The 27,045-nt window shown below is 45.3% G+C and overlaps 1 long non-coding RNA gene across 1 annotated transcript in view; it reads left to right on the top strand.

The window, feature by feature from the left end:
* The window catches only part of LOC138527425 (uncharacterized), a 327,131-nt gene extending 310,386 nt beyond the window's left edge, over positions 1-16,745 (top strand). The window contains exon 3 of the long non-coding RNA XR_011283924.1: positions 16,557-16,745. This is a non-coding gene — a long non-coding RNA (uncharacterized lncRNA). The remainder of the gene's footprint in view (positions 1-16,556) is intronic.
* Positions 16,746-27,045: the final 10,300 nt, after the last annotated feature.

Raw genomic sequence — 27,045 nt, 5'->3', positions numbered from 1 at the left:
GCAACTATCTCCCGATGGATTGCTTCCTGTATCTCTGAAGCTTATACCGTTCAGGCCCTTCAGTCTCCGAAGGGAATTCATGCCCATCTTGTGCGCGGCAAGGCATTGCCTTCCAAAAATACGTTCCCTGAGAAACCAATGCCAAAGCTGCTACATGGGCTTCCCCATAAGCTTTTGTAAAACATTACTGCTTAGATCTGAGCTCCAGGGCTGATGCTCAGTTCGGGCAAGCTGTTCTTAAAAACCTCTTTCAACCTCTTACGCCGGTAAGATAGTTCAGCGGGTTGAGCGCTCGCTGCTATGATCTGAGCGTGATCTGCATGTTCGAATCCCGGCAAGGTCAACTCAGCCTTTCATCCTTCCGAGGTCAATAAATGAGTACCAATTTCGGTTGGGTGATATGTTATGTAAATGTGTGCTCTGTAAAGCGCTTTGGATTAAGGCGCTATATAAATAACACAACATTATCATTATCAATAAAGGAGTTCCATGCACCCGTTATTCTGTAAGGTGTGCTTGGTAATCTCCCAAAAGTATGGAGGAAAGGGGACGGGACGTAGGAGTATAATAAAGTTACTCACTGTAGTGACTACCTTACTCCTAGTCCATAGTCCCCTTTCCTTCATACGCCCATATACCTCCGGGTTTGGAGCGCATAATAAATAAATAAACAAATAAACAGACTAACAAACAAATTGTGCAATAAATGAGCCAAAACAGTAGCCTTTAGTGCTGTCCCCATATTTAATCTAAACCCCACTTGGAAGCATGACAGAATCGGAGAGTGTTGAATGTGGACATTAAGGTCTCTCACTAGAAGCAATGCAAATGCCTTGCTGGAGGCGTCAATAAGAGCAATTGGTCTAGCATTTTTGGAGTTAGTAGGGTCATTTTTGACAAAAATCGGAATTATTGATTGCGACCAAGTACTAGCAATTGAATGGGTCTCAAAAATAAGATCAAAAAGTGGTTTCAAGATAGCTGCCCAATTAGATGGTGTGTTCTTCAAAATAAAAGGAGGAATACCGTCCGGCCCACGGGCCCTAGATGGTTTCAATTTTGTAATAGCCCATAAAATGTATTCCTCCTCCCAAGGACACAAGCCAGGATACAAAGAACCCTCGGTCGGATCATTAAGGTCAAATAAACCATTCAGGAGATGATATTTACTCTCAAAGTTCTCAACATAAAGTCTCTGTGACTGAGGAAACAGGAAAGAGACTTGACTGCCTCATAGTTTGATTAATATGCGACCAGAATTTGCCTCTGTTGCTATTACAGAGATGTTTCAACATTAGTTGGTTGCCCTTCCTATACAATTCCATTTTTATTTTTTAAATACGTTTTTATTGGCATTTTCCGAAAAAACACATTAACTCTTTTTTCCCCTCCCTCCCTATCCTGCCCCTCTCCTCCCTCTCCTTTGCCATAACCGTAACCCATATCTCCCAACCTATTTCTGCACCCCGCCTCTCCCCCTCCCACTGCTTTGCCACCCACGATCCTCGTCAAGACCGTCCCTCTCCCCTGCACACTTGTCCTTCTTACAATCCACAAATGTAACTTGTGTCTCTAATTAACCCCCGACCAAAGCCATGTCAGTGCTCCTCTTGATTTCTGTGATCAAATCACCCACAAAAGACAACATGCTCCTCTCGAGTCACGCTGAAGAAACGGCAGAACTATATCCCATTCCACAAGAAAACTTTGGTCGTCCTCCTGGATGGAAAAAGTAACCCACTCTAGAGCAACAAAATTCCATACCTTCCTCATCCATTCATGTTCAGAGGGGGGTGTTCCTTCTTTTTCCATTTCTGGGCCACCACCATTACCCCTGTCATCATCAGAATTACATACGCCTTTCTTTGTGAATTTGTTGGTAATTCCTCTAGAATCCCTCCCAAACCATGAATGCCTATCAGTTGTACTCCAAAGATCTCTTCCATTGCTAACTGGAGTACCCCCCAGTATGATCCCACGCCTCTTCTACTAATGCCCCTAATTCACTGCAATACATGTTTGTTGGTCTATCTTCCTTTTGATGCCATAGGATCACATCCAGTGGGTCCCCCACTGCTGCTCTTTCCATGGATCTCCATACCTTCCCCCTGATTGTCCCTAAACCAGTCTCTAATCACTTTGGTCTGTGACGCGAGATAGAATGCTCTCAAGTATGGTTCCCCAGGCCTCCTTTGCCCAACACGGTTCTCATGACTTGTCTCGACGCCCTGTTTTTTTTGCGGTTCCATATGAATGTGCCTGTGTGCTTTTGCAGTGTCTGGAAGTAGGTGTTGGTACCCGTATTGGCAGCCTCATAAAGTGATAAAGTAGTTTTGGTAGGATTAGCATTTTCAAGACATTGGTCCTCCCCAACCATGATATTGATAAGGTTCCCCAGACAATTAGCATTTTTTGGATTTTCTCTAACAGGGGCGGGTAAACGAATGACGTGTTGATCATTTTAGTGATCACTACTTCTAGGTATTTTATGCCTTTCTGCATCCATCTGTATGGGAGGGATTCTTGCAGCTCCTAGGCCTTGTCTGGTGGGACCGACAGGTTCAACACCTCTGACTTATGAATGTTTATTTTTAAACCTGCCACCTCCCCAAATTGTCGCAGTTCCCGGTCCAATATCCTAAAGGTATTTGTATTTGTATTTATTAATCTTATATAGCGCTTTATACCAAAGTGCTGTACAGTTACAACAACAGGGTACATTTAACATAACAAAAAACTGTAACAGAAGCAAATTACAAACATGAATCAGTCACCAAAAACAGTATGTAGAGCTATTATTCAGAGGGGGAAGGGGAGTGGAGGGGGGGCTAGGAGGAAGAGGGAGGGTAGGTAGGAGGAGGATGGAAAGGAGGGGGTGGGGGGAGGATGTGGAGGGGGAAAGTGGGGGAAGAAGTTAAGGGGGGAAGAAGGGAAAGGCGTAGGAGAGGGGAGTGAGAGGAGGGGGGGTGTCATGGCGGGGAATGGAGAAGGAGAGATTTGAGGGACGTGCGGAAAGAGGAAAAAGTAGGAGAAGAGCGGATAGAGAGAGTCAAGGAGTTCCAGTGGAGGGGGGCGAGGAGTTGGAAGGAGTGGAAACGGGAGGAGGCAAAGGGGGAGGGAGGAACAGTGAGGAGAAAGTGGTCAGCGGAACAAAGGGGGCGAGAGGGAGTGTAGAATGAGAGAAGGGAAGAGAGATAAGGGGAAGTAGGATCGTGGAGAGATTTGAAGACCAGACAGAGGAAGTGAAATTTAAGTTGAGAATGAAATGGGAGCCAGCCAATGGAGGATAGGGAAGCAGAGATGGAGTCACGCGGGGAGAGGAGACAGAGGGTACGGATGGCAGAGTGATAAATAGATTTGAGGGGGGCAAGATGTGAAGTGGGAAGACCAAAAAGTAAGGAGGAGCAGTAGGAGAGGCGAGAAAAGATAAGGGAGGAGATTAAGAGTCCTCTCTGGGTCTTTGATCATTAGCAGCAAGTCATCCGCGAATGCTGCGACTTTGTGTTCTACCCCGCCAAAGGGGATCCCTTTTATTTCCCTAGTGGTCTGAATGGTGGCCAGAAGCGGCTCTGGATGGATAGCGTAAAGTAGCAGGGAATGAGGACACCCCTGTTTCGTACCCCTCGAGACTGGGATACTCTCGGAAAGCTGCCCATTAATGGCCAGGCATAACCTGGACTTACAATAATTAGCTTTTATCATTGTAGGCATTTGGCCCTGAATCCCATCTTTTTCATGGTGTGGAAGAGGAACTGCCATTCGACCCTGTCAAACGCTTTTTCAGCATCTAGGGCAAGGATAAGGGCTGGGATCCCTGTTTGGTTGACCTTTTCAATAAGGTGACTGACTCTTCCAGCGTTGTCGCATGTCTGCCTGCCTCTTATAAAACCGGACTGATCCAGATCAACGAGCCCCAGGAGGAGCTGGTCCAGACGATTCGCCAGAATTCTCGCGTATATTTATGCATCGATATTAATAAGCGCGATCAGTCTATAGGGTCTGTAGTGGGTACTGTCTTTCCCTGGCTTCGGCAATAACGCCACCTTGGCTTCTTCCATGATTGGTGTAATTCCTCCCGGTCCCCTAAAGGAGTTGAGGAGTGCGACCAGATATGGAATTAGAATTTCTCTGTAGGTTTTATAGAAGTCTGCCGAGTATCCATCAGGGCCCAGCCCCTTCCCCCTTGGTAGGCTTGCTATGGCATCCCTTACTTGTTCTGACGTGATGTCGCACTCCAGCTCCTCCTGTTCAAGACTGGAGATTATATTTAATTGGCATGCGTTGAGGTAATCTTTTTGGGCCTGTTCTGCCGGGGAGTCTGAGAGGAGTAATATCCTGTGAACGCCTTCAAAATGCCTGGAAGAGCTGTGCTTTCCTTGCCCCCCTCGGTCTTGATTTTTCTTTCTTCCTCAGCATCCTTGCCAGTAGGCGGTCCGCCTTGTTAGCTTTAATATAGTACCTCTGTTTGACGTAGATCAGCGATCACTAGGCCGCTTTCGCTTTCATTTGTAGGACCTTGAGTTGGCCCCTGATCAGCCTGTACTCCCTTCTGATCGCCCCTCCAGCACCTTCTGCCATGACGGAGATTATTTGTTTCAGTTTACCCTCTAGCTCTGATTCAGTTGTCTCAGTTATCTATCCCTTTGAGATTTCAAAGCTATGAGCGTCCTCCTCAAGGTGGCTTTAAAGGTGTCCCATACCATTTGTTGGCTCAGCCCATCTGAGTTGTTATTGTGGAAATACTCCACTATTTTGTCCCTTAGCTCTGCCCTTAGGATCTCGTCTTTAAGAATATACGCCGGATATCGCTATCTCCACAGCCCAGGTGAGCCGTCCCCCATGTTTAAGGACAATGCAACTGGAGCATGATCGTAAAGGGCGATTACACCCACCTCTATTTCTGTCACCACTCCCAATAAGGACCTCAACACCCAGGCATAGTCTATCCTTGAGAAGGTTCTGTGGGATTAAAAGTGTACCCCTTTGCATTCCCCCGCTTTTCCCTCCAACCGTCCACCAGCGACGTAAGTTCAATTCTTTCAGCTCCTTCGAGGGTTTGTCCTGGTTATGGAAGACCCTTGCACTCCTATCTTCAAAGGGAACCCAAGCCATGTAGAAATCCCCTACTCGAATGATCTGACCTTTCACAAAGACCTCCATCTTGCTTAGTGTTAGCCATAGGCACCTATCCTGTCTCACATTGGGGGCGTATACAGCTACCAGTGTGTATGTCCCCCCCTGAAAGGTTACTGCTAGGTACCGACCCTCCTAGTCTCTCTCAGTGGTGGTGATATGACAGCCCAAATTATTTTGTATAGCTATCAGTACCGCACCCATCTTCCCTGCTGCGTTAGCGTGATGTATCTGACGGTAGTCCCTTATTCTCATTTTTTGTTTGTCTTGGTTACGGATATGAGTTTCCTGGAGGGCTAATATCCCCGGCCCCTGGAACCCCAAGAAATTCTCTAGTTTTTTCTTTTCACCGGGGAGTTTATCCCCCTAATGTTCAGGGATATGATCTTAAGCATGTCACTTTTAGCCATGGTTGTGGTATATCATTTGAAGTGCTGATGCAGCAAACTGTCTTCGGTTGGGATCCCTCCTCTCCCCCACCCCACTCCTCTTACCCACCCCATCCCCTTTCCAGAATTGTACTTTTTGACTGACAATAAAGGTCTGCAAGGACCAAAAGTTCTAAAAATGCTACGACCAAAGGTTCGAACACCAAAAGTTCGAACCTTTGGTGGTAGCATTGCAGGTAAGTTTAAAAAAAAAAAACTGCGGGTGCTGGGGGGCTGTCTCTCGCAACACACACGCTCACTATACTTTACAGTATAGTGAGCGGGGGTCGTGGGGGAAACCCCTGCAGCCCCCGTACTATGTACGTGTGTTCGCATGAGAAAGGTGCAAACCTTTGGTAGTTTGCACCTTTCTCATGCAAACGTTCCGGCCGCAGCAAAATCAGCCGCGGTCAGATGACTTAGATCCCCATTTCCCCTCCCCCTAACCCCTTTCTCCACCCCTCACTGGGTGGGCTCAACCAGCCTCTAGCCCCCCCTGACCATCCATCTCATTGAGTCCCTGCACCTTCCCACCAAAATCTTATGCAGGTCCCCCCAGACCCATGTGTGATTCCAGTCTAGCATATATCCCCAACCCATCCCCTGGTATCTCCTTTCTGACCTTCCCCAGGTGGGTTTTGGTTTTGATCCCTTGGGATTCTGTTCATCTGTTTGAGATGCTCGCAGTCTCTTGCCGTGGGGCTCCCCTCTCCTTAGGGGGCCTAGGTGGGCCGTTCAGTGCTAGTTTTTTCCTGGGATTCTTTGATGTGTATTTGATTTATTCCCATAGCTTCCTCTTGATCGGTTACTTTGCCGGCTTTTCGGTCTCCCTCTGGTCCTCTTCTTCTTCAATTTCTAGGATTCTCATCCCCTCCTCGCAGGTGGTGATGCTGCATGGTCGCCCTTCCCATTCAAATCAGCGCCCACAGGGTCCATCTGTTCCGTTTCCGTTTTCAGTGGCGTCCACTCTCTCTTCCAATTTGCTCATGTCCCTCTTCATCTCTTGCAGGGCAATAGCCAAGTCCTCACTCATTTTTTTCATTTGCGTTTGTATAGTTTTCGCAATTTTGTCCCCAAAATCTTGAAAGCACCGACAGAGGCCCTTTTCAGTGACCTGCTCGCCTTCAAGCTGGGTTCCCCCGTCTTTGCACCACAGTTTTGGATGTTACCCTCTTGGGTCTTTTTTGCGGATTTGGGTGGGTTTTGGGCTTTTCCTTTGTCTTTTGACATCTTTCTTCTCGTTGTTCTCTGGGCTGTGATTTTAGAGTCAATGAGTTCAGACCATTCAGGTCAGGAGAGGCCCCCTCTCCTCCTGCACTCCCGAGCGAGGGATTCCTTGGGTGACTGTTTTGTGATGAATCGCTTCTGTCCTGGTCTTTCTCCCCCAACTCAGTGGTCCTTAGGGTTTTATTTAACTCCATCGATGCTTGAGCTACTTCTTGCCTGTTTTGCCTCCTGACCTGTGGCTCACTGTACTCTTGTGCTTCTACGTTGCTTTGGCGCTGGGTGGGCCCCCCTCCTGATCGCTGTCAGCTCTGCCTAGTCACTCTGCAAGCTCCCCATCGCTCCAGGGGGAGTGCTGCTTTTTTACGGGCTAGATGCCTGCTTACTTAGTGACCCTGTCTGTGTTGCTTTACAATGCTTAGCTGTCTATTCTCAGCGCTCTGGGCTGGTTGCCTGGTCAGGGGGTGGGGGCTCCAGTTCCTCCCGCCGAATGTTGCTCTCCCCCACTGCTGACAGTGATCTCAAGGTTCTGGGGGTGCTCCGGGCTACTGTGATTGATGGCCCCACTCGGACCACCGTGTAGATTTTTCGTTCGCGCCTCGCTGGAGCTCTTCAGAGTAAAGACCCTATGGATGCTGGGGCCTGTGTTAGCACTATGTGGTCCCACACGCTTTTCCTCTAATTGTCGGGGGGCGGGGTGGTAGCTGCCCAACCCTCCTCGCTCTTCTTTTCCCCCTTTCCTGCGCGGAGCCAGATGGCGAGCTCCCAAGTCCCGAGCCTCCTCCCGCCACTTACCACCTTAATGTTCTGGGTGCACTTCTTGGTTGCAACGTTACAGTGCTCTCCTCTGAGCTGACACCCTCCCTCCTCCTGTGTCTCTGCTCTGCTTCCTTCACCGCCGCTCCAGGGGAGGTGGGGGAGATCTTCACTTTTCCCCCCTTATGAGAGGGAGCCCGCTTTCGCTTGAGGGACCCCTCTTGGGGTGCTACGCTCTTGCTGCACTTTTGGAGGCGTGTCAGACGGGGTTCCCAATCCCTGCAGGCCTCTTTCCATTGCATATAGGGCCACCTCCGTGACGTCGGCCCCCTGGTGCTTTGCTGCCAAGATGCTGACTTTTTTCCTTTTGTTGTCAGGCACTTGAGTGCTCCGCTCCGACATGTTTCCCGTGCCCCGGGAGGATTTTATTTGTTTAATTGTGCGTTATATGCCCCGGGAAAGGAGAGCTCTGCTTCACACAGCTCTCCTTACGACAGCCATCTTGAAATCATACAATTCAATTTTAACAGATTTTACAGTGTTCTTGTGGAGTTGACATACCCTTTTCTTGGCACTCAAATACTCAATTGTGGAAAGCTGTTGCTTAGTTAACAGTTAAATACTGTTACATTTTAATCTTTTTGATGCCACTATTCTCGAATCAAACTCATGAGGAAGCAGGTTTTTATTTGGGGTAACATAATGTGAAGTAATAGATTTCAGGCAAGCCATAATGCTAACGTTCATTTGGCCTACCTGCTCATCAGAAGGCTGCTTTATGTTGAAGGCAAGTCCCTCTATAAGCACACTCCAGAGTAAATACAACCCACTAGGGAAATAAGCCAAGAGATAGGTTTGCAAGCGCTCTGTTCTTACATTTACAAAGAATGGCTTATAACTCCAAAAATCCTCACAACATAGGGTGCATTTTCCTTGAATCCCAAGCACACAGTACAAATCATACTAATCTATAGGCCCCCTGGGTCAGCAACACTCTTTCTGAAGGGTTTAGATGATTTTCTTAGTTTTATGGGCAGTAAATATAGGGAACTGCTGTGCATTGGTGATCTTAACATATGGTTAGATGATCCAACAAAACCTGACTCCAGACTATTACGTGAAGTCTTAGCTTAACATGAGGTTTTATCATTAGCTGCTACCCCCTCCCGTATAAAAGGTCACTGCCTTGATTTAGTGCTAGCAAGAGGAAAAGGGATCAGCTTGGTTGATACCCTCCCTATTCATTGGACAGACCATCACCTTAGGTTGTTCCATATTAAGACAGATCAATGCAAGGCTCCTACCCAAGTTTCCACAAGTACTAGACAGGTGCAGAAAAAAAGACCTGGATGCCATATCTGGCACGGAACTTAGTACAGTGCTGAATAAGTGTATTCAGCTTAACGACTGAAATGCCCTCTTTCAAGAAGGCACCCAAGCTATGCGGCTTATTTGCACAAAATATGCACCTGTAAAAAATATGGTAATTAAAAAAGTTTCCAAAGCCTGGTTCACTAGAGATGTTCTGGAGCTAAAGAAAGAACACAAATACCATGAAAATCGATGGTATCGTTCAAAATTAATTTAATTTAATTTGGGAAATAAAGCATTAACTAATTACAAAAAGGCATTGTTTACAGCTAAGTCACTCTTTCTATGAGACAAAAATCTCAGCTGCAATAGACCATCCTCAAAAATTATTTAAAACTATTGTTCAGTTTTTTAATCCGAATACATATTCACCAGTGAAGGCCTCATCTGTAAACCACGCTTATGGCCTAAACAACTTTTTTAGAGACAACATTTTGAATATTCAAAATAACATTAGAATTCATAGAAACCTAGATAAAACCGCGCAATGTGAGGTTGCTAGCCAAACTATAGAACATATGGGACCAATAACCCAGTTTAGTTTTAAATAAGTATTAGCTGAGGACATTGCAACACTCTTGTCTGAGCTAAAACCTACAAACGATTCGTTTTTTCCATTGCCTGCTTTAGTTGCTAAACGACTCTGTCTGGAACTTACCCCTTTCATGACTAAGTTTGTCAACCTCTCACTCTCCCAGGGATTAGTGCCAGATGCTCTGAAAGTATCTGTTGTCACTCCCTTGTTGAAAAAGGTTGGCCTGGATCCTGAAGATTATGGCAATTATCGCCCTATCGCAGGTCTCCCTTGGCCAGGCAAAATCCTGGAGAAAGTAGTTACCAAACAGTTGCAGGATTTTGTTGAAGATCATTGCTTTCTCTATCCTCTGCAATCTGGCTTCCGTCCATTAGATGGGACAGAGACTACACTGATGGCAGTTTGGGACGAGATGTTGCAGGCAGGGGATGCAGGGAAACTCTCCCTGCTTGTAATGCTCGATCTCTCCGCCGCATTTGATACGGTGGACCACAGCATTTTGCTGGATCTTTTAAAGGATATGGTTAATGTGGACCCTGGTGCACTTCAGTGGGTTACATCCTTTCTCACTGATCATCAACAAAGTGTCCAGGTTGGAGGTTTTCTCTCAGAAATCCTCCTCCAGTGCTGTGGTGTCCCACAGGGATCGGCTCTTTCCCCACTTCTGTTCAATATTTATCTTCGTGCCCTGATGAATATCCTGGAAAAAAAACATCTCAGGTTTCACTCTTATGCTGACGATACTCAGCTATACATCAGGCTCGATGATGTGGCGGAAGCTCTTGCCCTGGTTACTAGATGTTTAGAGGAAATAGGTACATGGATGGAAGAAAATTGGCTGCAATTGAACCCAAAGAAAACGGAGGTGATTTTGTTTGGCCCTAAACATCTCCTTGATGGAGAAAAATGCCCCCCTCCAACCCAGTTTCTGGGAGCCAGCCTCAAATATTCCACCAAGGTAAAGAATCTGGGCTGTATTTGGCAGAGTGATTTGGGATGCAATGCCCAGGTCTCAGCCAAGGTTCAGTCTGTATTCAATAATTTTCGCCTTTTACGCCAAGCTTTACCCTATGTGCCGCGAGCAGATCGGGCGACAGTGGTGGGGGCGTTGGTCAATTCAAACCTTGACTACTGCAATGGACTTCTGGCAGGAGCACCGAGTGATCAAATCCATTGCCTTCGAAAAGCACAAAATGCTGGAGTGAGATTGGTTTTTGATGTATCCAAGAACACTCACACATCTGGTCTCTGCCGATCATTACACTGGCTGACGGTGGAAGATCGGATCAAATTTAAGACTGGTTCCCTGGCCAATAGATGTTTGCATGGGATGGTACCAGAATATCTGATAAACAAATTGAAACAATACCAACCCACCCGCACCCTTAGGTCGGAGGATCAACTCCTCCTTGTAATTCCCAGGATGAAGTGTAGATCAAGAGGAGACCATTGCTTTTCAGTGACTGGACCCAGACTGTGGAATAGTCTCCCACTAAATCTGAGACAAGCTAACTCGCTGATGAGTTTTAGAGCAGGTCTCAAGACCTATCATTGCTCAGTTTGTTTGTTCTAATACGACCCAGATGGGCTTGCCCGCTCCCTTTTCATTGAATTCATTCCATCTGCGCCTGGATATGATTTAGTTCACTGTGTGCGCGTTTATAAATGTTTCAAAATTCAATCCGGGGCCACTAATTGGAGGCACCCCACACATGGGTTTGCTCCATAGGGGATGCCAAACAGTAATTGGCTGGTTCTTCCCCGTCAATCTAGCTCCACGTGGGTCAGCTGGGCTCATCCTCGCGGTGAAGGTCAGGGCATGCATAAACTACAAAGTTACTATCTAAACTAAACAACTAATACAGACTATTTGTTAATTGTGGCAGGCCCCTGGGTTAGCACGGGAAATGGTGACAGGGGGAAGGAAGGATAGAATACAGTCCTGCTGACCCATACATTAAGGGCTTCATTGATACCGCCGTTCCAGCACCCAACATCTCCCCCCTTGGGATTGATCTTTGATTTACCCTTCCTGGTACCTCATGTTACAGGGGACGTGAAATACAGATTGCCAGGCCTTAGATCTTGGGTGGACAGTTTATGGAGGCTAGGACCTGGGGGTCTTGTGCTTATCAAGAATGCAATGTTGTGGGGGTTCAGTTACTGGTGTGAGGCGGGCTCCGGTCTGGCTGGGCGGGGGTTAGGGTTCTGATGGCAGGTTAGTGGAGATGAATGGACACATTGCGGAGCCTGGTGCTGTCACGCTCTTTGCCAGGCGCATTCCCTGAGGCGATACTAAATATTCGCAACACTGAAGGGATGAGAGGGAAATGGACTTCCGTGGGAACAGGGCTCAAGTGTAGCCAGTGTGTTGTGCAGGACCTGGGCTCTGTGACCCTGTGTGAACTCGGGACGTGATCAGCGCGACCCTGCAGCATGCTCTTTCTAGGCCTACTACAAAATGGAGTCACAGGGTATGGGCATTTTAGTGCTATGCAGTGTGTCTCTATGGGTGTAGGGTCTTGGTATGGGACCCGGTGACGCGGGCTGCTCCCCCCTTGTATGTTACATTGGCTCGTATGGCATTAGTCTTTTTTGACTGTGCCTAGGGTGGTGGGATAGGCTCATTTCCATCTCAACATTCCCCCTTTTCGTTACTTCTACAGTAATGAATTCACCTCCCTCCCAATATTTCCGCTCATTGCCACCTCTTTCTGCTTCTTCCCATCCTGGTGTACCTTTTATGGGCATCCATGCTCTACAGACGCTTCTTAAACTTTCCCCATGCTGTGCATACTGTTCGGGTGTGCAGGTCATGTATATGCATTCCCCGTCCCCTGCTAAAGCTACCCAAACTTCCTTGTAGTTTTCAGGGTTTGGGGGAGGCACAATGGTAGTGTGGTACAGAGTGTCTACCTCATCGCCCATGGGGAGGGCTACCATGCGGTATTTGGGGCCATCATCTTGCTCAGTTTGGATCTCTACATCCTGTGTATCATGAGGTACTTTATTATTGGTTTTCCCAATTGTCACCATCATCATTGCACTATTAGGTACTGTTTTGGCACAACAGAGACCCAATTGGCACGTGCACAAAATCATCAAGATGACCACGATGATAGCGACCAGAATTTTCTCTAATGTTCCGAGCAATGACGGGACCCAGCTGAAGGCCATAGTAAACCAATCTTTTTCCTGGATCCCAGCTTCTTTTTTTAGATTTTTACCCCGGGTTTATGTACTGCTGCAATGACATGTGATAGTGTCCCATTTTCAGCGTCTTCAGAAGGTACGAACATGCAACATGAACTCCCGATCTTTTTACAAACACTGCATCCATTGCCGTCAAAAGGTCGAGGACGTACCTATTCTGCATTGTCATTAGTCTAAGGGCCCTAATTCCACCTTCATGAGGTTGAACCCCTCCTCAGTATAATTTGCCAGCTGGATCAGTTCCCATCTAACAATCTGGAGCCATTTGACGTTGACCCGTGTCTGGATGCTAGGCACTAGGGACGCAAACAAAGTCTCTGCTGAGCTGTATAGTGTTTATTCGTCAGGTTTGTGTACGAATCTTGAGACAGGTAGTTCGACGACCGCTTTTTTTTCTGAGCCGATCATGGCATTCTTTTTCAGGGAGGATACGGAAGTCTGCAGGTGGCATAGTGGGCATTACTTCTATGGTTTCAGCCACGCTTGTTCTTCGTCAGGCAAGGTTCACCCCTTTAGGTGTCCTTCGGGTACTACTAGCATGGCCGAATGTAGCGTTGCAAGTGAACAGTAGCCCCTCCATGGCGGGAGGTACAGGTATGCTTTCTGGCCACAGACCCAGTAGTAATCTATTAGTGCTGCAGTGCCTTTTTGGAGATGTGGAATGAGCAGTGTTTGATTGCATCGTTTGTTTGACCCTATCAAGACAGTTCCTTGGCTGTAAAAACAAAGTTCATAGTTTTCTTCTTGGTGCACTTTCACTGGCCTTTCAATTGCTGTTATCCACGTTAGTTTTGTGACATGTTCTGTCCATATTTGTGCACACGCTTGTTCTACAAGGGCTAGTGTTTTTTCTGGGTACCAGACAAGTCCTTCTGCTTTGCACACAAGAGTTGTTTCTTGCCACTTATTGTCCGTATACTTTGCCCCTTGTATAGCTAGGTGCACTTGTTTGAAACAGTTGGGGTTGGCCAAACTTGATTTGGATTTTCACTTGTCTGGCTCAACGAGTTGTAGATGGACACTTTGTACCTGAAAAATGCTTTTTATCCTCCATAGTGAAAGATGAATTAGACGTAGGGCCTCATTACGACCCTGGCGGTAGCCGTGCCCTGCCGGCAGTAATAATTTTTTACCGGGGCCCAGAAAAGGGCAATAACCGGGTCGTGCCGACCTTGGCGGACTCAGTAATTGCCCTTTCCTGGGCTCCTGTAAAAATTAATCCCCATTACCATTTGGGCCCCATAGTGCTCATTGGGAATGGGGAGAATGCTGACAACAGGCCCGTTGTTAGCATCCTGGTCTGCTAGCGGGTCCCGCTAAGGCATAGCTCTCAACCATTTGTGTCACAAAGGCGGGTGAAAACACCCGATTTTATTTTTGGCGGGTGAGAGGCCCATTGAAACGAATGGGGCTACTGGAGGCTTGGCGGGTGAGTCAGCTGTTTACAAAGCGGGTGACACCCGCCAAAAGCGTGTGGGTTGAGAGCTATGGCTAAGGACGCCTGGTCTGACCAGGCGTTCCTTACCGGGACCCACTGCAGACCTCGTAATAGAGCGGCCCGGAATGAACAGTGCCAGTCCCTTACCATCACCGTTCATTCCGTGCCTGCCTGGGTCCTAATAAGGCACATAGTCTTTCTACCAAGGGTACCTCTTGTGATACTAAGACCTTGGGTGCCCCAGATGCGTACGGTATTAAGGAACAAACGTAACAACTCCCGCTAGCCGTTCGCCCTCCCATCGCACTCATGCTGGAGTACCAACTGTTTGAATGTTCGGGATGGGGAAGATCTGCCCCCGCATCTAATCCAAAACCATGATATGCATCATACTTATGTTGGCGTGTCTGTCGTTTCCTTCTGTTACTGCGCAAGGGGAACCCCCCCCCCCCCCGACACTTGTTTTCTGTGAAATACTAGTGTTACATAAAGAGGGTTATATACGTGGCTGTAGTAGCTGGAACATTAAACTGTTGCACATTGCGGATTGGGAGTTGCTACATGTGGCATTTGTGATATTATACATTGTGTGGTTTGTCACCACGACCGGTTGCACCACATTTATTACAGAGGTATAAGTGCTTTCATTCATACTTTCATTTGGGGTTGAATAAGGGAAAAATCCTTTAACCATGTTAGGGGCTGAGGTAGACCATATGTTAGATACTCAGGTAGTTGATTGGGAGTTAAATACTATGGAGGGTATAGAAGTGGCATTTAGGTCATCTGGTGATATTTCAGTTACAATTTCTGTTGATATAGTAACATCTGGGACCTTTCTTGTCTTATTTCCAGGTAACCTTGTGAGATTTAGGGTATGCTTCCATTCCAGGACCACTTATGTCCATCCCATGTCCTTTTGTCCCCCTCCCCCCTTCTTTTAGATGACCAGCCCAGATAAAAGACGTCCCCCAGTAAATTTCCAATACAAACATTAAAGCAGTAAACAAAATAGCTGTGAAATGCAAACCACAGTCGTAACTATATGCTCTCGTAAAACTAATTCTATTCCTACAGCTATCTACATTTGATGATTCTGAAGGATGTCATTTCCATCATTGTTGCACCTGCGGAGAGGGAAAAAACTGATTGGGTAGGAGAGGAAGGGAGAGAGAGAGAGCGAGAGAGAGAGAGAGAGAAAGAGAGAGCGAGAGAGAGAGAGAGAGAGAGAGAGAGGGAGAGAAAGAGAGAGAGAGAGGGAAAGAGAGAGAGAGCGATTTCATCTTTTGTAGCCCATTCCCTAGCAGCAATGCAGGTTCTTTATCTCATTTCACATGCACAAATAAGGTTGACGTAGGGATACTTATGTTGAGCTAGTACTGTGGTTCTCAGTCGGTATGTTTGGTGTGGTTCTGCTTGGTGCTTTGCGAACATCTGAGAGGTGGATCCAATATCTTAGCCCTTTTACTTTCACTGCAAGAGGGGTGGAAAACACGACTTCATATGGTCTGTGGAATCTGGGTGTGTTCCACTTTGGGACCAAACTTCTGACATAAATCCACTCCCCCGGCAACAAGGGTTGGGTTGGGGTGGTGTCAGTTGGGGAGATTGTTGTAGTTTCTGTGTCTTCTGTGTAGGGAGGTGCAATCTGTTTTGAAATGCATCTTATCGCGCGTGTGAGTTGTGTGAGATATAGTTTGAATTCTTCTCCTAAGATAGTGGCAGCTCTGTGAGCATCTGATGCTCTCCTTACTGGCAATAGTGGCGTTTGCATGCGCCAGCCAGTCACTATTTCATCGAAGTACATTTAAGTACACTGTTCACTGGGGACATTGTGTTCAAGCTGCTCTACCGCGTTGTGCATTTTCGCCGCACGAGGACTTCTGTGTGTTTTCCCGTGAACTTGCAACAAGTAAAGGATTGCTACACTGAAGGGGGACGTCATTAAGTGCTGCACCGGTGTTTGCCTGACCTAGAGCCATAGTGATTGGTGTGTGAGTAATTCCTGCCCCCTGGCCCTCCTCCCATCATGTACTTTTACCCAGTATGCAGCACACATGCGCGCGCACATCGAAGTACATTTAAGTACACTGTTCAATGGGGACAGTGTGTTCGAGCTGCTCTACCGTGTTGTGCATTTTTCGCCACACGAGGACTTCTGTGTGTTTTCCCGTGTACTTGCAACAAGTAGAGGATTGCTACACTGAAGGAGGACGTCATTAAGTGCTGCACCGGTGTTTGCCTGACCTAGGTAACTTTGAACTGGAGACTCTTTCACTTTGACTACCTCCTCATTACGGCCACCTCCTCATCACAGATATTTCTTTTTTTTTTCTCATTACGGCCACTTGTGCCTTATTCATGTTTTACTCCGTAGCTTTAGTCTTTTGAATTGAAATTTGCATATTTGACCCTCGTGAGTTTAAACTGACTCTCCCTTCTCTTTTTCTTTTTGTAGAGCCAAAGTGATTGGTGTGTGAGTAATTCCCGCCCCCTGGCCCTCCTCCCATCGTGTACTTTTACCCAGTATGCAGCGCACATGCGCGCGCACATCGAAGCACAATTAAGTACACTGTTAACGGTGAACGGGGAGTGGGGTGTGCTCTACAAAATAATCTTCTTTGCGTGCCTCTTGCTGTTGATGTACACAGGTAAGACTAAAGGTAAATGTGCTATTTACTTAATCAACGCTCAAGTGGTGGCATTCTAATCTGATTACTGATAACCTGACTCTTATTCTCTTCATTTTGATAAAGTAGTACTGCATATTATGTCTAAATCCAGTATGTCTTTAAAAGCTGGTATGCCAAAAATGAATGCTGATTTATATAATATCTCTCCTTTAGAATCTCAAAAGGTATTCTTAGCAAAGAGAGTTAAAGAGAATATTGAAAAGAAAAAACAATGCTCTATTTCTCTAAATGTAGACATTCGCAACTTTTGTAAAGTAGACGGCTCCAACATGAAAAATGTTCCTATCAAGGATACAACCAGTGTGCCTGATTTAAATTTATAGGGCTCTCTGTCAGTTGCGGCTCAGACACAAGAAGCTCGGGTGAAGGGGAACCCACCAGAGCAGAACAAAACACCAGCAACCATTCTTAATAAAGAAATAGCTGATGCCTCTATTGCTTTAGCTTGCGGATCAGGCGATATATGCATAACTCAAATACCTGAAGCCACGATTGACTTACTGTCACACTTAAATGGCATAGAGCCTGGAAATCCGCCCTTATGTTCAGTTCAGGCTCAGCATTTGCTAAGAATGGCCCATGACAAATTGACATTGATGGGTGAAATTGATGATGAAGCAATTGAGTTAATGAACTCATCAAGTGATCATGAACATATTGCCGCTGAGGTACAATATATTTGCTCCAACTCAGGCGATCTTATACACCTCAATGATGGAACTAGGGACCAGAGTTTGCCAATTAGTGAAGGCCCCTCTGCTCAACAGCATAAGCACAAGGATCAAGATAAGGCGCTCACAATTTCAGGCACCCATGGACAATCATCCATATTTCATTCGGGACCCCCAGGCGACTTTTAATAACAATAGATTTTCCTTTCCTGAAGCGCCGGCTCTTAATAACACGCTTACAGCGATGAATACGGCGCTTCTTTCCCTGGCCAAGTTATATGAGATGTTGGACGACAAAATAAAAAATCAGATTGAACTTACTCAGCAATCCCATGTGAACATCATGCATGAGATCAGTACAAAGTTTTATCAACAACCTAAACTCTCGACTAATACCTTTAGTCAAGGGACTCAGACTTGTTTATCTGATACGGTTATCTCTATTCAGCCTGCTACAGATGCACCCAAATCATTTACCTGTTCTGACCTTGTTGTTGATGATGGTGCTGCTGTAGTTCCACAAGTGTGTTCGATGGAGGCTTCTTCTATGACCAAAGAACCACCTAAGAAAGATCCGATAACAACTTTAGCCCTGCTGTTTACTAACATTAAAATAGCCTCTTTTAGTGTTCCAGGTCAGTCTGACCCTATCACTGTAAATCAGCTTTCTAGTGAAGTGAACAAGAGGTTTAATGTCAAAAAGAAAGCAACCAGACTACTTACAGCAGCAAAGAAAAAAAGGCGTTTGTCTTCAAATCATAAATCTCAGTCTCAAAATAAGGCATCTTAAGTATATCAACCTCTTGATGACCTAGTAGCGACAGCAGCCTCAACATCGCTAGCAAAATCTGTTCCTATGTCAAAGTCGTCAGACTGTATTCTAGCCTCAAACCTAATGAATTATCCACACGTACAAATGGCCCCAGTCGATCAAACAATACCTATGGTCATGGCTGCAATTGAGCCATCGCAATGCAACTTGCGTCCTGAGAGTCTTCATATAGTTGAAGGTTCGGGGACATCTAAAGACTGCACGCTACAAGAGTTACGTGATGAGATTCGTGCCTCCTTTATAAATTACAACAAGGAGAACAAAAAAATAAAACAGTTGATGTTGGTCTCTAAGAAAGAAACATCCAATGAAGTCAGTCAGATGTTCCAAACCACCTATCCGAAAGTCAATTCGCTTTTGAAAGTACCGGGGCTGCCTAGTGGTAATAATGACGCCTTGTCATCCATGAGTGCTACTAGACCTGCTCTTCAAAAATTTGAAGATAGGTCAATCCTACCACAAAACAGTGAACCTAGTTCCTTTCCCTCCACCATCAAGAGCCATGCACAATATAAAAGGCATCATCGATTGTTGATTAAATGTCGTGGTCACCCCTTTGCCAGATATGATATGAATCGTGCTAGTGTGCTTAACATCTGTGCCGAAATAATGCCTTAGAAGATTTAACCTCCACAGACATTGACTTAGTGGAATTTGTTAACCCATCTGATTTATCTGAGGCGAGGTTGTACATTCAATCTGGGGTGATACTCAATACATTATGGCTAGCGCGTACTGCTTTTTACAATCTGGGCTTCATTTTAAGTCAAGATGCGCATGAGCCAGAACAATTGGTGGAAAAATTGAGCGTATCTCAATCTAGAGTTTTTGGGGACAGAAATGGCTTTCTTTCAAATGTTGGTTCAAATAGCAACGATGCTTGGAAGCACCATAATTATGGTGGTAGTTCGTAACAATCCCGTTTAGCTACCTCTATCAGCCTCATCTCCTGGAACACTAGGGGCTTCAAACACCTTATTAACACCGAAAGTAGAGACCTTCCACAGTATGATATTATAGTCCTCCAGGAGACGTGGCTGCGTACTACCCCAGTATGGGATGCCTACGACATATACTTAGTTCCTGCCATCGTAGCTTATACAGGGAGGCCGATGGTAGGCCTAATGATGGCATTCCACAAGGATAAAAAGTTCGATGTGGTTTGGCATAAATCTCCATCGCCATGTTTTCAAATTATAAAAATACAAAGCGGTGTAACTTGTTGTGCCATTGTAAATGTTTATTGGGGTAACAAACATCTAACCTCAGATGACTTTTTTGATCAATTCAATGGTATACTGGATTAGCTTTTACTGGACAAAACTATTGTGGACTGCTTCATTATGGGTGACCTGAATCTACATTTATTGTCTGAATCTGTGTCTTCTAGAACCATGGACGAACATTGCTGGATTAAGCTAATGGCTAACGGAGATTATGTGATGTTGAATGGGGCGATTCAGGGAGATGTTCCCCCTAGATGTACATGGCATAGCGAGGGCTGTCATTCTACGTTGGACTACATTTATGTCAATAGCCACTATTTCTCAAAGATTTTATCTTTTAATGTAAAATCCACAGTAATGAGTGACCACACACAGTCAAGTAACTTTGACCTGTCATTGGCCCCTGTCTCAACCGAGACCTGAAAATTATCACTCAACAAACTTAATTGTAAATAATGCGGGTAACAGTATAAAATGGTCGAGGGCTAAACTACTCTGTTATAAGAAAGTTTTGAGTGATAGCCACGGGGGAGCCAATGTCTTTGACAGCCCTTGCTATATACATGCAATGCAAATGTTTTCTTCTGGAGGTATGAAAGCTCTTGGTAGTTGCCCTAATCACCTTCACTGCTTTGACTTGGAGGTAAAAAACAAAAAGCGTGATTTAAGACGAAATATAAAGATGTTGTCTAGGCATCCCACTAATTTGAGTGATAATTATAATCAGATAAAACAGCTAAAATATACGTACAAAAGATGGCTTTTGGGTCGACGCGCCTTACAGTATCAGCGTGATGGCGAAGCCATGCTGAAACAGATCCTTGTCAAATCATCAGGGGGTATCTGGGCGCTTTTGAATTCTGCATGTTGCAAATATCAGTCATCTGTTCAGATTAATCCTGTTTTGGAGTGTGATTGGATAATTCACTTTGATAACATCTACTGCACCTCTTTTCCAGATCTGAACCTTGATTGGAATGGTATTGTTGCCGATCATATCGTTAATTTTGATCTAGATGACATAATTCATTGTATAGCTAAATTAAGTACCTCTCGCGCCTCTGGCCCGGATGGGCTTCATAATGCATTAATCAAGCAGGATTCAGTTCTATGGGCAGAGATATTATATATCATTTATTCTGAAATTATGAGATCTGGGAAATTGCCTCAATCTTGGAAAACATCTGTGATTGTTCCGATTTTCAAGAAAGGGGACCGTGCCAACCCAACATCTTATAGACCTATCGCCCTGCTGGATTGTCCGGGAAAGATCTTTGCGCGTTTGATTCTAAATTAATTTAATAATTGGCTTAACAAATCAAATCATCGTGACCCGTTTCAAACGGGTTTTATTCCAGGGCTGGGTATGGCGATCAATTTAACTGCTCTGAATGTGATTATTGCTCAGAGCAGACAAACTAAGCAACCTATATACATGGCTTTTGTTGATTTTAGAGCAGCGTTTGACGTGGTCCTGAGGGAACTCCTATTAAAAAAACGAACTGATTTGGCTTGCCCCTGGTACATTCTAAAATGGATTTTGGAATTTAATTCTAATACTTCTAGCCAAATTCGCTTGAGTAATGATGGACTTTTAACAGACCCGATTGAAACCACACGTGGTCTTAAAGAAGGATGTTTGTTGGCCTCTGCCTTGTTAAATTTCTTCATTCTTGACATTGGCCTTGGCTTTCGTAACCTCATAACAGATCCAATTAAATTAAAAGGGTCAGCAATTAATTGGCTTCTTTATGCAGATGATATGGTTCTCATATCAAAAACTCCAATTGGATTGCGGAACATGCTGAATGCACTGGATGTGTATGCCATTAAAAATTGCATTAGCATTAATCTAAAAAAAAAAACAAGTATTGCAATTTGATTTAAAAAACAGAGAAAAATGCAATCAGTGGAGATTGCAAAACACCAATTTGCAAGTAGTTCACTCCTATATCTATCCGGGAATATGTGTGAATAATTGCAAACTGGATAAGCCATATGAAGATTATTTTCACCTGAAACAGAATACAGCTTTATCCCAAATGAGACTTATTCGAGCCAAATATTGCAAATTCTCGAACCACCATTGAACCACTAATTGCATATTATAAACAGAAGTACATTCCAACTATCCTGTATGGTTCTGAATCGAAAAAATGTCGAAATTATACCTATTGGGTGAAATACGAAAATCAATATTGGAAGAAGTCTTTACTACTTCCATTGTCTGAATCCATGCCGGTAATTAGGCACGAGTTGGGTCTCATCTCAGTATTTGCAATTTACAAATGGAAGATATGTACATTGTATAGAAAATGTATTCTGAGAGAAAACAATAATGGCTTACTCTTGATTCTAACCAATTATCTACTAACATCTAACAAAGCATTTGCAAGATCTTAGTGTGAGTTTGCAAGAAAAAATTTAAAAGGCGCAGACATACCTGAATCTTTGTTGATACAAAACCCAAACAAGGCTAAAATCAAATTATGGCAATCGGATTGGATAAAGACAAGAGCAGCATGTATGAATATCCAGAAATTTTATCGAAATCCGTTTGTACATAAAGTTTATGGTCAGGTTGAAAAATACTTACAGCAATCTCCCAATCCGAGTCATCGTCAGGATTTCATTAGGTTTAGACTAAACATATGGCCTACTAAGGAAATAATGTATAAATGGGGAAAAATCTCTGAAAATGATAATACATGTTGATTTTGTAATCAAATGATTGAACTTTGAAACATCTTATGATGGAGTGTCAAATTTTGTTGCAGTTGCAAATTTTTTATTTTAAGCCTCTGTTTGAAGCTGATCAACGGTTATGTACTGAAGTACTATGGTTGAAAATGTTTAATGGGAATTTAGAGTCTATGAGATATGCAGTTGTGAATTATTTGAATCATTTAAAAATTAAGGTCCATGGCAATAATGTAGAAGTTGACATTGATACTACGGTGATTCATATTGCTGGAATCAAATCTTTATTTTAGATTAATTGAATGAATGTATATATGATTGAAATGGAGTTATTATATGTATAATTCAACTTTTATGAGAATAATCTGTTTTCTATTCTTTTTTTACTTTTAATGGTTTTTTCTATAAATATGTTGAAAGGTCTGATTCATTTCGTGACCAAAACAACAATAAAATAAAAAAAAGGCTTTGTGCGCAACTGAAATATCACCAAAGGCAAGCAGTACACCCAATTCTTTTTCAGGGTGTTGCACAGTTTGGAAAGACTGCTTTTGAGGAGGCTGTTTATTTTTTCTACCATTCCATTTGCTTGTGGGTGTTAAATGGAGCACATTTTGAGTTTGATCCCGAAGAATGTTGTCACTTCCTTGAATAGTTCGTTGAAAAAGTGAGTCTCGTTCGGATCGTAGAACATCACATACTCACAAGCTGGTAGCTGGAAGCAAGGTAAGATGCGCTCAGGCTGTAGCTGGAAACAGGTAAGATGTGCTTAGGCGGCGGTGAGCGTTACGCTGCAATAGCAGAATAATGCGAAGCGTGTGCATGAGGGCTGAGCGGGCTTATATAGCCTAGTTCTGGCCACGCCCATTAGCCTTGACTCACCGGCCCCACCCTGCCACTCCCAAGGGATGCTTACACGTGCAGTCTGACTCTCCCCAGCAGCCACACCCGAATGAATGCACGCGGAGGCCCCTGCAGGGAAAACAGAGTACTTGCACCAAATAAAGAGCTAGTGCACATTAAATGATGAGCCTGGTGCCAAAGGCGCCAGGACTGATTCCAGCTGGCCTTTCATGCTGTATTGTCCCCAAGGGACAATAAAAGTCTGTTACCCCGTGCTCTCGTTCCCTGATGGTGGGGGATCTGGGGCAATGGCCATGACAGCACTCCCCCTCAGGGCCCCTCACGGGTGTTCTTTCTCCTGGCCCTGGCTTGGTGGGATTGTTGCGATGGAATTGTCTGATTAGTCATGGAGCGTGGATGAATTCACTGGGTTCCCATGTACGGTCCTGAGGTCCATAACCCTTCCAGGCTATGAGGTAGTACAATTTAGATCGCATTATCTTGGAATCCCGAATAGTTTTGACCTCGTATTCCTGTTCTCCCTCTATGATGTCGGGCTCTGGTGGTGCTTCAATCCGAGTACCTGGTTTCATTGGTTTCAGGAGTGAAACATGGAATACTGGATGGATTCGCATATTAGGCTGTAATTCCAATTTCATGGCAGATGGGTTTATCACGGCTTTGATGGGATAGGGCCCCAGGTATCTGGGACAGAAGGCTTGTGGTCCTTTCAAGGGAATGTTTTGGATGCTAACCAAACTTTGTCTTCAACCTGATAATGTGGGGCCTCCCTTCGGTGTCGATCTGCAAACTCTTTCTGCTTTTCTTTAGCTCTGGTCAGATGTTCAGCTGCTTCTTTAAGAATCCGAGTGATGGTTTTATGTAAGGTTGTTACTGCTGGCATTTCCAATTCGTCATGTGAATCAAAAGTGGGCGTTCGAGGATGCCGACCATGCACCATGTAGAATGGAGTCTGTCCGGTGCTAGTGTGGGTGGAATTGTTGTAGGCGAATTTGGTCAACCAAAGTATGTCTTTCCAGGATTCCACAGTTTGTATACACCTCAAATATTGCTCCATGGTCTGGTTGGTCCGTTCGATTTGGCCATCGGTTTGAAGATGGTGACTAGTGGATAACCGGAGATCAATTTTGGCTATTTTGCAGCACCTCCTCCAGAGTGCTAAGACAAACTGAGTTCCACGATCTGATATTAGTACTGAGGGGAATCCGATTAATTTGACAATCTGTTCCAAAAACACGGTGGCGAGGGCGGAAGCAGTGGGGAGTCCTTTTAATGGGATAAAATGGGCCATTTTGGAGAACAAATCTACAATAACTAAGATGGTGTTATATCCATTGCAGGGAGGAAGATCTGTAATAAAGTCCATTGACAATGTATGCCACGGTGCTGGTGGTACCATCAATGGACGCAGTAACCCGGCTGGATTTAGCTTCTGAGATTTATGTTGTGCGAAGACACCACAGGTTGCAATAAATTGGGCAATGTCTTTTCTCCAAGTTGGCCACCAATAGCCTTTTTGTATTTTAGCTTGAGTCTTTGCAATCCCCGGATGTCCTTCCACTAGTGAATCATGATAGTTAGCTGTTATTTGGTCTTGTAGCTTCTTGTCCTGAATGTACAACCTCCCTTAAAAATACGGTAGATCATTTTCAATGGTGTATTGGTCCCCTCTAGATAGCCACTCCTGTCGTATTGCTTGGTTCATCTGAGATTGGAGATCGGTTTTCAAGTCATCCAAACAGGTGGTTGCAGCGATTATATTCTGAATTTGTTCTTCAGGAATGATGGCCACGGGCTCAGATGTGGTAAAAGCTTCTTGGTCCTCACTCATGCATGACAGAGCGTCTGCTTTCCCATTGCGTACTCTGGGTCTGTAGGTGATGATAAAATCGTATTCCGCAAAGAAGAGAGCCCAACGAAGTTGACGAGAGGATTGGGCCTTGGGGGTCTTCAAGTATTGTAGATTGCGGTGATGCGTGATGACAGTGACTGTATGTCTCGGCCCCAGAAGAGAGTGTCTGCATGTATTGAAGGCTCCCTTAATCGCTAGCAGTTCTTTGTCTGTGATCGCATAGTTCAACTCCGGTGCAGATAATTTACGGGACCAGAATGCTATGGGATGTAATTGTCCTGTGTCGGGGTCTTGTTGTGATTAACTTTGCATTCATCTGGTGCAAGTGACTAGAATATTGAGATGGAATGCAGGGCTTAGAATGTTTATCTATGAGTGTGTTCCAGGTTTCTCAGTTGCAAGGATGTAAGCCCTGAGAGAGGATGCCGGTGGGTGTCCTATGTTCCCTTGTACTTACCTGACTTTAAGAACTGCATTTGGTGTACCTAAACTTAAGTAAATAAGCTAACAGTTCACTGGAGTGTCAGAGTCATTTGTGGCCAAACCCTGAACTCAACACTGGCGACGAGGATGGGATCTGGCTGTGCTGGGGGGCCAGCACCAAAGGGAGACACCCACCGCCCCCCCCTCTGAGAAGTGATCCTCTCTCAGGTAAGAGCGCTGGATGGCTGTGAGGCACTGCAAGTGCAGTGAGGGCAATAGAGGCCCAGACAGAGGTGCTACAGAGGCAGAGGGGGCACGAAAGGCCCAGACAGAGGCGCTACGAAGGCACTGGAATAACAGAGCAGCTATGGATGTAAAGGTGCTGCATGAGGCAGTGGAGAGGTTCTGCCAGGGCAATGGGCAATGAGATGTTGCAGAGGCAGTGAGGCGCTGCATGAAGAGGTGCTGCGAGGGCAGTTAGGCGCTGCAACAGGCAGTGAAGAGGCGCTGCAGAGACAGTGAAGCGCTGCTAGGGGCAGTGAGATGCTACAGAGGCAGTGAGGCGCTGCATGAAGAAGTGCTGCAAGGGCAGTGAGGTGCTGCAACAGGCAGTGAAGACGCGCTGCAGGGGCAGTGAGGTGCTGCATGAGGCAGTGAAGAGATTCTGCAAGGGCAGTGAGGCACTGCAAGATGCAGTTAAGAGGTGCTGCAAGAGGCAGTCAAGAGGCGCTGCAAGAGGCAGTGAGTGGTCGCTGCAGAGGCTGTGAAGTGCTGCATGGTGCAGTGAAGAGGTGAGGCGCTGCGAGGGCAGTGAAGTTCTGCACAGGGCAGTGAAGAGGCACTGCATAGGGAGTGAAGAGGCACTTCAGTGACAAGGGTGTGCTGCAAAGGGCAGTGGGGACAAGAAGTTCTAGTGTTGAAAGGTACAACGGTCTGCTGTAAAGTGCAGTGGGCTCTGTGAGACTTATGGTTATTAGAAGGAGCTGTGAAGTTCATTGGAGCAGCAAGGTTCATTCATTCATTGGCATGGTGAAGTTCAAGGTGGCAGTCTCTCATAAAGCATTTAAGAGAATTGAGACTGTACAAACATTCAGAAGAGTTGGAAGTTGTTAATGGATCTAGGAGGGGCCTGGGGCCCATGGACTGTGCAAACATCTGTTGCGCCAAGGCTACAAGCTATTGGTCATAGTGAAGGCAGCTGAGATCACTGACAAAGTTATCCGATGTCAGCGCTTACCTTTGACTGGAACCGAAGGTTGCTGCGGTTGGCTTGAGTGGAGTCCTGGAGTTCGGCATGAGTGCTGCAGCGGGAAGCCTGACTCAGTTATGAAGTTTGATGGGGATGGGAGCTCTGTGTTCCTCCGTTACTCTCTATGCAATGGTGAAGTAGGAGAGAATGCAGAGGTGCTGGCGATTAGAGTTGAGATACTAGAGCTGATATATATTAGTTTATTAGAGTGATGTTGTAGGTACATGTCTCTCTCTTTAATTGAGTTATGTAGTTTAACATATTTCTCTCCACAGGCGGACTACTGTCCATTACATGTGTTGCATGCGTGAAAAGGTGCAATGGTTGTGGTGAACCATTGAGCGGACTACTGTCCATTACACTGTCTGTATAAAAAGGGAAATGTTGTTCCTAGACTTTGGTGCCATTGTTTTGGCATATGTTGGTAGACATGTATG

The sequence above is a fragment of the Ambystoma mexicanum genome, chromosome 14, assembly GCF_040938575.1.
Source record: "Ambystoma mexicanum isolate Mex_15411 chromosome 14, UKY_AmexF1_1, whole genome shotgun sequence".
NCBI lineage: Eukaryota > Metazoa > Chordata > Amphibia > Caudata > Ambystomatidae > Ambystoma > Ambystoma mexicanum.
This window is presented reverse-complemented; position numbering and strand designations above follow the sequence as displayed.